Consider the following 10,442-nt stretch of genomic DNA (forward strand, 5'->3'; position numbering starts at 1 on the left):
GTAGCCCCCACTGTCCGCAACTAGAGAAAGCCTGTGCGCAGCAACGAAGACCCAACACAGCCAATTAATTGATTAATTAATTAATTTTAAAAAAAAGAAAAAGTAGGCATATGTGTAGTGGCCAATAGCTCCTCTCATGTAATATTAATACCACACCAGAAGTTAAAACCTACTTAGATAAAATTAGACAACTGGCCACTTGGCTGCAACAAGTATCTTCACAAGAACTTGGATTCCATCTCTTAGGAAATATCTTCTCACAGATCCCATTGGGAATAAGGTCTATATTTGAGAGATCGTTTAAACAGGGTATTGTTGTTTTCTGCTTGCTAAGATGTATAGTCCTTCTTGTCATAACTCTGAACTTGCCATCTGTTTTTATCCTTAAGCTCAAAACCCTAACCATACAATGATCATTCAACATAAGCCTAGACCCAAAGCCTTGGCCTCATCCTGGGAGTCATGAATATTTGCAATCGAATGCCAAGCAGGTTTATTTCTCAAAACTTATGATAGCGAGATTAATGCCAAGTGTCAGCCCACCGTTAAATTCCCATGCGAGCTGTTGGCCCTAACTATCATGATGGCTCTGGTCTCTCTCCTGCCTCCTCTCGCTGGTGTCTGTCACACTCTGGAAGACAATACTCTAATCAGATTACCTCGGAGCACGGCCAGAGGTGGAAATCTGGGCGATTGTTGGATATGTCACACGATCCCTCAGACCATCCATGGACACTGCTGTGTGGTATATCTGAAAGTTTTCAAGAGACTAAATACTATACGTTCTCATCACAGGGGAAAAGGCTATTTTTTTTTGTAGCTAATTGAGATGACAGATATTAACTAAACATGTTGTAATCATTTTATAGTATATGTAAGTCAAGTCATTGTTCTGTACACCTTGAACTTTGGGCTGTTTGTTGATTGTATCTCAATAAAACTGGATATACAGATATATAAATATCAGTGATAGATAGATGATAGGTAGGTAGGTAGGTAAATAGATAGATAGATAGATAGATAGATAGATAGATAGATAGATAGATAATAGATGATAGATAGACAGGTGGTATAGATAATAGATAGGTGATAGGTAGGTAGGTAGGAGATAGATAGATAGATGAACCTGAAGAGGTTGATGATTTTAGCAGGCTACTTCCTCTCTTGTTTTCACTTCACTACATGGAAATATACCACATGTATGAGGGTGAGTCAAAAATTATCCACACTCCAGGTCTATTAAAATTTCTGTTGGCCGCACTGTCTTATCAGCACTTTTCATTCAAGGCTACTGTCTCCCCAGTCGTTGCTGTGCAGGTGTGAATGTGTTACATGTAACTGCAGTGTGAGCAAAAATGGATGCCCCGCCTGTGATTTGCATGAAAGAAGAGCAGCGTGCAGTGATTTGTTTTTTGTGCTCTGAGGGTGAACCTGATGCCGTTATTTATTGAAGACTTTGTGGGCACTATGGAGAAAGTGTTTTATCACGAAGAAGGTCACCTATAGTCCTGATCTTGCTCCATCAGACTTTCACCTGTTTGGTCCCCTGAAAGCAGCCTTACAAAGACAAAGATTCACTTCTGATGAAGTGAAGACAGCAGTGCATGTGTGGCTGGCCTCTCAGCCTAAAACATTTTTTAATTAGGGAATAGGAAACCTTGTTGACAGGTGGACAAAATGTACTGCAGAGCAAAGAAATTATGTTGAAAAGTAATGTATTTGTCTTTTCTAAAAGTTAATTAAAATAAATTCTACACAGCAGAAAAAGATGGCGGTGAAGTAGAGAGACGTGGAGTGCATCCCTCTCCACAGATGCATTGGGAATGCACGGAAGGACGCAGTCATTCCCACAGAGGACCAGCTGAACACCAGCAGATGGCCTCGGACACCAGAAAGGGCTGCAGGGAACCTGACATAGCCGGTAGGGAGGCATCTACGAGGGCTCAAAGAGGGTGAAGCGGCGGAGCTGTGGCAGACGGGAGGGAGTGAGAAACATACGGAGGGTCCGCAGCGCAGCTCAGCGTTCCCGGACCGAGACATCGATCCGCGGCTGAACGGAGGGTCCAGGAGCGGGAGCGTGGGAACCGGAGAGCTGGTTCAGGGGGAGAAACATTGCTGCCGGTAGGGTGACGGACCGAGAGGACAGGAGGGAGGAGGTCCGCGGAGAGGAGTGCCGATCCCTGAGAGCTGCCCGGCCATGATGGCGGCTGGAGGCTGCAGGCTCCCGGGCGGGGGGGAGGAGCCGCGCGCATAGCCTCTCCCTCTCTTTCAGTGCCTCTGCAACAGGCAGCGGAGAGACACCCTGCGGGGCCACATAAGGCGCTCAGGGATAACAAGCACCCTCAGGCGCTCGGGCGGGGCTAGATTAAAACTCCTTGCAACGCCAGCAGCAGGGAGGCTGCCGAGAGAAAAAAAAAAAAAAAAAAACCCCGAGAGAGGCCCAACTCTAAGACTTTCTGTGTACGCCTGAGCCACCAGCGCCCTCTGCAACAGGCACCTCCAAGCCTGACTGAAGCAACAGTGCGCCACTGCTCACTCACTCCCAGGAGAAGGAGCCACTATTGCACCCTCTCCCTCCCCACACACCGAGGCTTACAGAAGAACAATAAAGGAACCTCTGCTGGTCACAGAATAACGCAAAAAAAAAAAAAAAAACCCAAGGCAAGGAGAAGGACACTTACAGCTGAGATGCTAAGGAAACAGAAATAGTAGTATCAATACCTATTGAACTGGTCCATTCGGGTATCAGTTCTGGATTTTTTTTTTTTTTTCCTTTCTCTTTTTTTTTTTTTTTTTTTTTTTTTTGATTTATTAAATATGATCTTAGCCCTAAGGGATCTACAAGTTTTACAACATAATTTTTTAAGGATATTTTTTACTCTTTTTTTTTTTTTTTTGCCTTTTAAAATACTTCTATATCTAGCTAAGTTTTTGGTAGTACGGACAAAATATCTTTCATACTTTCCTTTCATCCCTATCTTTTATACACTTCTATTCCTTTCTTTTTCTTTGCATATTTCCAACCACATTACGCTCTTCTGTTCCCCTTTCTTCCAGCCATTTTAAGTGTATTTTATCTTAACATACTTATAAGCAACACTATCGGTCTGCTCAGACTCCTTGCTCTATTCTCCAGATGATGCACTGCCTTGGTATTAATATTAGGCTTTTGTCTTTATCTTAGTTCTTAGTACAGTTGTCTAATTACATTCTGAGAATCTCCATTCTCTCTGGTGGTACTCCAGCTCATTTCTATATTTGATCCTAGCTTACAAAATCTCCCTGGATTGATGTTTGTATGTGTAGGGTGTTATTTGTTGTTTGTTTGCTTTTGCTTTTGTCTCTGATTTGTTCTGTTTCAGTTGTCAATTTCTGCTGGGTTTCTCTCTGAATATCTGATAGCACACTGGGGTTCTGTCAGGTCTTTCTAGAGCCTTATGTCCTAACGGATTCAATAATTGTGTGTCTTATACATGTATGTGTTTCCTAGACTGAATATTCGTCTAATCCAATACTTGGACATTAGTCTGAGGCTCGGACAGTCTTCTATAAACACCTCTATCACCAGGACAAGCAACCCCAAAAGCTTGGACAACCATGAGGAAACAAAGAAACACCATGCAGGCAAAGGAGCAGGAAAAAAACCCACAAGACCAAATAAATGAGGAGGAAATAGGAAAAATGCCTGAAAAAGAATTTAGAGTAATGATAGTAAAAATGATACAAAATCTCGATAACAAATTAGAGAAAGTACAAGAAACAGTTCATAAGAACTCAGAAAAACAAACAGCAATGGATAACAAAATAACTGAAATTAAAAATACTCTAGATGCTCTAACCAGCAGAATGACTGAGGCAGAAGAACGAATAAGTGAGTTGGAAGATAGAATGGGAGAAATAAACGCCACAGAGCAGGAAAAAGATAAAAAAAATAAAAAGACTAGAAGACAGCCTCAGAGACCTCAGTGATAACCTTAAACGTACCAACATTCGAATTATAGGCATCCCAGAAGAAGAAGAAAACAAGAAAGGGTCTGAGAAAATATTTGAAGAGGTTCTAGTGGAAAACTTCCCCAACATGGGAAAGGAAATAATGAACCAAGTCCAAGAAGCACAGAGAGTCCCATACAGAATAAACCCAAGGAGAAATACACCAAGACACATATTAATCAAACTAACGACAATTCAACACAAAGAAAAAATATTAAAAGCAGCAAGAGAAAAGCAACAAACAACATATAAGGGAAAACCCATCAGGATAACAGCTGACCTTTCTACAGAAACTCTGCAGGCCAGAAGGGAATGGCAGGATATACTGAAAGTCCTGAAAGAGAGAAACCTACAGCCAAGAATACTCTACCCAGCAAGAATCTCATTCAGATTTGAGGGAGAAATCAAAAGCTTTCCAGACAAGCAACAGTTAAGAGAATTCAGCACCACCAAACCAGCCTTACAACAAGTGCTAAAGGAACTTCTCTAAGTAGGAAACACAAGAAAAGGAAAACACCTACAAATACAAACCCAAAACAATTAAGAAAATGGTAATTGGAACACACATGTCAATAATCACTTTAAATGTAAATGGATAAAATGCTCCAACCAAAAGACACAGACTGGCTGAATGGATACAAAAACAAGACCCTTCTATATGCTGCCTACAAGAAACCCACTTCAGACCAAGGGATACATATAGACTGAAAGTGAAGGGATGGAAAAAGATATTCCATGCAAATGGAAGTCAAAAGAAAGCTGGAGTAGCAATACTCATATCAGACAAATTAGACTTGAAAGTAAAGACTATTAAAAGAGACAAGGAAGGGCACTACATAATGATCAAGGGATCCATCCAAGAAGAACATATCACAATGGTAAATATCTATGCCCCCAATATAGGAGCACCTCAATACATAAGGCAAATGCTAACAGCTATAAAAGGGGACATCGACAGTAACACAATTATAGTGGGAGACTTGAACACCCCACTTACATCAATGGACAGATCATCCAAACAGAAAATAAATAAAGACACACAAGCTTTAAATGACACATTAGACCATCTCGACTTAATTGATATTTATAGGACATTCCATCCAAAAACGACAGACTACACTTTCTTCTCAAGTGCACACGGAACATTTTCCAGGATAGATCACATCTTGGGTCACAAATCAAACCTCAGCAAATTCAAGAAAATTGAAATCATATCAAGCATCTTCTCAGACCACAACGCCATGAGACTAGATATCAATTACAGGAAAAAAACTGCAAAAAATACAAACACATGGAGGCTAAACAATTCACTATTAAACAACCAAGGAATCACTAAAGAAATCAAAGAGGAAATCAAAAAGTATCTAGAAACAAATGACAACGAAAACACAACAACCCAAAACCTATGGGACGCAGCAAAAGCAGTTCTAAGAGGGAATTTTATAGCAATACAGTCCTACCTTAAGAAACAAGAAAATGATCGAATAAACAACCTAAACTTACACCTCAAACAACTAGAGAAAGAAGAACAAAGAAACCCCAAAGTGAGCAGAAGGAAAGAAATCGTAAAGATCAGAGCAGAAATAAATGAAAAAGAAAGGAAAGAAACCATAAGAAAAATAAATAAAACTAAAAGCTGGTTCTTTGAGAAGATTAACAAAATTGATAAACCATTAGCCAGACTCATCAAGAAAAAAAGGGAGAAGATGCAAATCAACAGAATTAGAAATGAAAAAGGAGAAGTCACAACGGACACCTCAGAAATACAAAACATCATGAGAGACTACTACAAGCAACTATATGCCAATAAATTGGATAACCTGGAAGAAATGGATACATTCTTAGAAAAATACAATCTTCCAAGACTGAACCAGGAAGAAATAGAAACCATGAACAGACCAATCACAAGTACAGAAATTGAGGCAGTGATTAAAAATCTCCCAACACACAAAAGCCCAGGACCAGATGGATTCACAGGCGAATTCTATCAAACATTTCAAGAAGAGTTAACACCTATCCTTCTCAAACTCTTCCAAAATATTGCAGAAGGCGGAGCACTCCCAAACTCATTCTATGAGGCTACCATCACCCTGATACCAAAACCAGGCAAAGATGTCACAAAAAAAGAAAACTACAGACCAATATCACTGATGAATATAGATGCAAAAATCCTCAACAAAATACTAGCTAACAGACTCCAACAGCACATTAAAAAAATCATACACCACGATCAAGTGGGGTTTATCCCTGGGATGCAAGGATTCTTCAATATACGCAAATCAATCAACGTGATACATCATATCAACAAATTGAAGGATAAAAACCATATGATCATTTCAATAGATGCAGAAAAAGCTTTTGACAAAGTTCAACATCCATTTATGATAAAAGCTCTCCAGAAAATGGGCATAGAAGGAAATTACCTCAACATCATAAAAGCCATATATGACAAACCAAAAGCCAACATCATTCTCAATGGAGAAAAACTGGAAGAATTCCCTCTAAGAACAGGAACAAGACAAGGGTGTCCACTCTCACCACTGTTATTCAACATAGTTTTGGAAGTGTTAGCCACAGCAATCAGAGAAGAAAAAGAAATTAAAGGAATCCAAATTGGAAAAGAAGAAGTAAAATTATCACTCTTTGCAGATGACATGATACTATATATAGAAAACCCTAAAGACTCTACCAGAAAACTGCTAGCACTCATTGATGAGTTTAGTAAAGTAGCAGGATACAAAATTAATGCACAGAAATCTCTTGCATTCCTATACACTAACAACGGAAGAGCAGAAAGAGAAATTAAGGAAACTCTCCCATTCACCATTGCAACCAAAAGAATCAAATACCTAGGAATAAACCTGCCTAAGGAGGCAAAAGATCTGTATGCAGAAAACTTTAAGACATTGATGAAAAAAATCAAAGATGACATAAACAGATGGAGGGACATACTATGTTCCTGGATTGGAAGAATCAACATCGTGAAAATGACTGTACTACCCAAAGCAATTTACAGATTTAATGCAATCCCGATCAGATTACCAATGGCATTTTTCACAGAACTAGAGCAAGAAATCTTACGATTTGTATGGAAACGCAAAAGACTCCGAATAGCCAAAGCAATCTTGAGAAGGAAAAATGGAGTTGGTGGAATCAGGCTTCCTGACTTCAAACTATACTACAAGGCCATAGTGATCAAGACAGTATGGTACTGGCACAAAAATAGAAAGGAAGATCAATGGAACAGAATAGAGAACTCAGAAGTAAGCCCAAACACATATGGGCACCTTATCTTTGACAAAGGAGGCACGAGTATACAATGGAAAAAAGACAGCCTCTTCAATAAGTGGTGCTGGGAAAATTGGACAGCAACATGTAAAAGAATGAAATTAGAACACTTCCTAACACCATACACACAAATAAACTCCAAATGGATTAAAGACCTACATGTAAGGCCAGACACTATCAAACTCCTAGAGGAAAACATAGGCAGAACACTCTTTGACATACATCAAAGCAACATCCTTTTTGACCCACCTCCTAGAATCATGGAAATAAAATCAAGAATAAACGAATGGGACCTCATGAAACTTAAAAGCTTTTGCACAGCAAAAGAAACCATAAACAAGACTAAAAGGCAACCCTCAGAATGGGAAAAAATAATTGCCTATGAAACAACGGACAAAGGATTAACCTCCAAAATATACAAGCAGCTCATGCAGCTTCATACCAAAAAAGCAAATAACCCAATCCACAAATGGGCAGAAGACCTAAATAGACATTTCTCCAAAGAAGACATACAGATGGCCAACAAACACATGAAAAGATGCTCAACATCACTTATCATCAGAGAAATGCAAGTCAAAGCCACAATGAGGTATCACCTCACACCAATCAGAATGGCCATCATCACAAAGTCTGGAAACAACAAATGTTGGAGAGGGTGTGGAGAAAAGGGAACTCTCCTGCACTGTTGGTGGGACTGTAAGTTGGTACAGCCACTATGGAAAACAATTTGGAGGTTCCTTAAAAATCTACAAATAGAACTACCATATGATCCAGTAATCCCACTCCTGGGCATATACCCAAAGAAAACCATAATCCCAAAAGAAACTTGTACCATAATGTTTATTGCAGCACTCTTTACAATAGCCAGGACATGGAAGCAACCTAAATGCCCATCAACAAATGAATGGATACAGAAGATGTGGCATATATATACAATGGAATATTACTCAGCTATAAAAAGGGATGAGATGGAGCTATATGTAATGAGGTGGATAGAACTACAGTCTGTCATACAGAGTGAAGTAAGTCAGAAAGAGAAAGACAAATATTGTATGCTAACTCACATATACGGAATCTAAAAATGGTACTGATGAACTCAGTGACAAGAACAGGGAAGCAGATACAGAGAATGGACTGGAGAACTCGAGGTATGGGAGGGGGCGGGGGGTGAAGGGGAAACTGAGAAGAAGCGGGAGAGTAGCACAGACATATATATACTACCAAGTGTAAAATAGTCAGTGGGAAGTTGTTGTATAACAAAGGGAGTCCAACTCAAGGATGGAAGATGCCTTAGAGGACTGGGGCAGGGAGGGTGGGGGGGAATCGAGGGGGGGGGCGTCAAGGAAGGGAGGGAATATGGGGATATGTGTATAAAAACAGTTGATTGAACCTGGTGTACCCCCAAAAAAATAAAATAAAATAATAAAAAATAAAATAAAATAAATTCTACAGCCAGAGTGTGGATAATTTTTGACTCACTCTGGTATATACCACAGTCCTCAATCAGAAGCTCTGATGAGGACCATTCTTGTCTGAATCCTGAAGAGTCTCCACAGTTTGAAGAGGAAAGCAACATGCAACCTCAAAGGATGCTTTGAAGAGATAGAAATGACTCAACAGCTTCATCTCAAGGTGATAGAGACACATCCTTCTTCTTACAGACACTGGCATGTCACTGTGAGAAGTAAAACCTGCACTCCAGGGCCAAGAGGAAGAGTTGTGCTTTCTCGTGAAAGCAGAAGTGTACTTTACAAGACTCCCCAGCCCTCCTCTCTCCTCCACCCCTTGGTTCACCAGATCTCTGAGGGCCTCACTGGTGTCTCCACCCAACCAAGGCAGGTAGTGAAGGTCACAGTCTATTCTTCAACTCTTACATCTTGTAGCCAATCACCTGCTAAAAGAATTCAGCCTCCAGAATCCCTCTGACCCCTGTTGTCCTCTCCATCCACATAATCCAGCCCACAGCCTACACCTGGACACACCTGGCCTGTGTGCTCACACCCACCACCCTCCTGGGTTCTGAGCTCCAGGCCACACTTCTGTCTCCAGTTCACCCTCCACATATCATTTCTCTAACCTCCATTTCAGAATCTGGTACATGCCCAAAATCCTTCCGTGGCCCTCGCTGTCTTCAGGGTAAACTCCAAACTCTTCTATCTGAACTCCAGGCTATTCATAACCCTCCAGATGCGACCCTCCAACCTCAGCTCTCACTTCTGCTTCCCTCCAGACCAGACTGCTGCAGTTACCCCACAAACACACACACTCACACATGCTCACACACACACTCACACACATTCTCACACTCACACACGCTCACACACACTCACACACGCTCACACACACTCACACTCACACACACACTCACACACATTCTCACACTCACACACGCTCACACACACGCTCACACACACACATTCTCACACTCACTCACACACTCTCACACACTCACACAGTCACACTCACACACACACAACACACACACACACTAAGAAAATGGGCCATGTAACACTTCTGTGCTCTCCCAGATCAGCTCTCCTGAAGACACTCGGACACAACAAGCTCCTCCTCCACTCCCAGTCCAAAAGTAGACACAAAGGTAAAGTCTGTATCATTTCTATCACCTGTTAATGTGTTTTGTCTCATCAAGGGGTGTGTCAGTTTAATGTGAAACATCCACATAAATCATTTAGAGTACTGGTTGACACACCAGTACTGGAGGAATTGGAGTTTAAGTATTACTTCTTTTTAAATTAAAAAAAATTTAATTTATACTCTCCGTTTGTTCTACAGCAGCAGCTAATATGACCTTCATAAAATTCTCTTACCACACAGTCCTTTGCTTACATATTCCATTTCTCTTAAATATAAAATCCTACACCCCTGCACTGTGGACAGCACCCTGCATGATCACCACCTCCCCCTCTCTCTTCCCTTCCAGTCACCAGGCTCTATGGAAAGTTCTTTCCTCTCTAGAATGTGCTCACTCCTACCCTAAGCGTCTCCACCTCCTCAAATAGCTATTCCCTCAGTTGTAGTCTAGACGTGGACCCCAGTTATTCTCATCTTTCTCCTTTTAAATAATAATTGAATATTAGCGTTTGATGCCCACATTCTGCAAACCTGAGTTCTCAAAATACATACAGAAAATGGTTTTACCTGGA

This window comes from Hippopotamus amphibius, chromosome 16 (assembly GCF_030028045.1).
Source record: "Hippopotamus amphibius kiboko isolate mHipAmp2 chromosome 16, mHipAmp2.hap2, whole genome shotgun sequence".
Taxonomy (NCBI): domain Eukaryota; kingdom Metazoa; phylum Chordata; class Mammalia; order Artiodactyla; family Hippopotamidae; genus Hippopotamus; species Hippopotamus amphibius.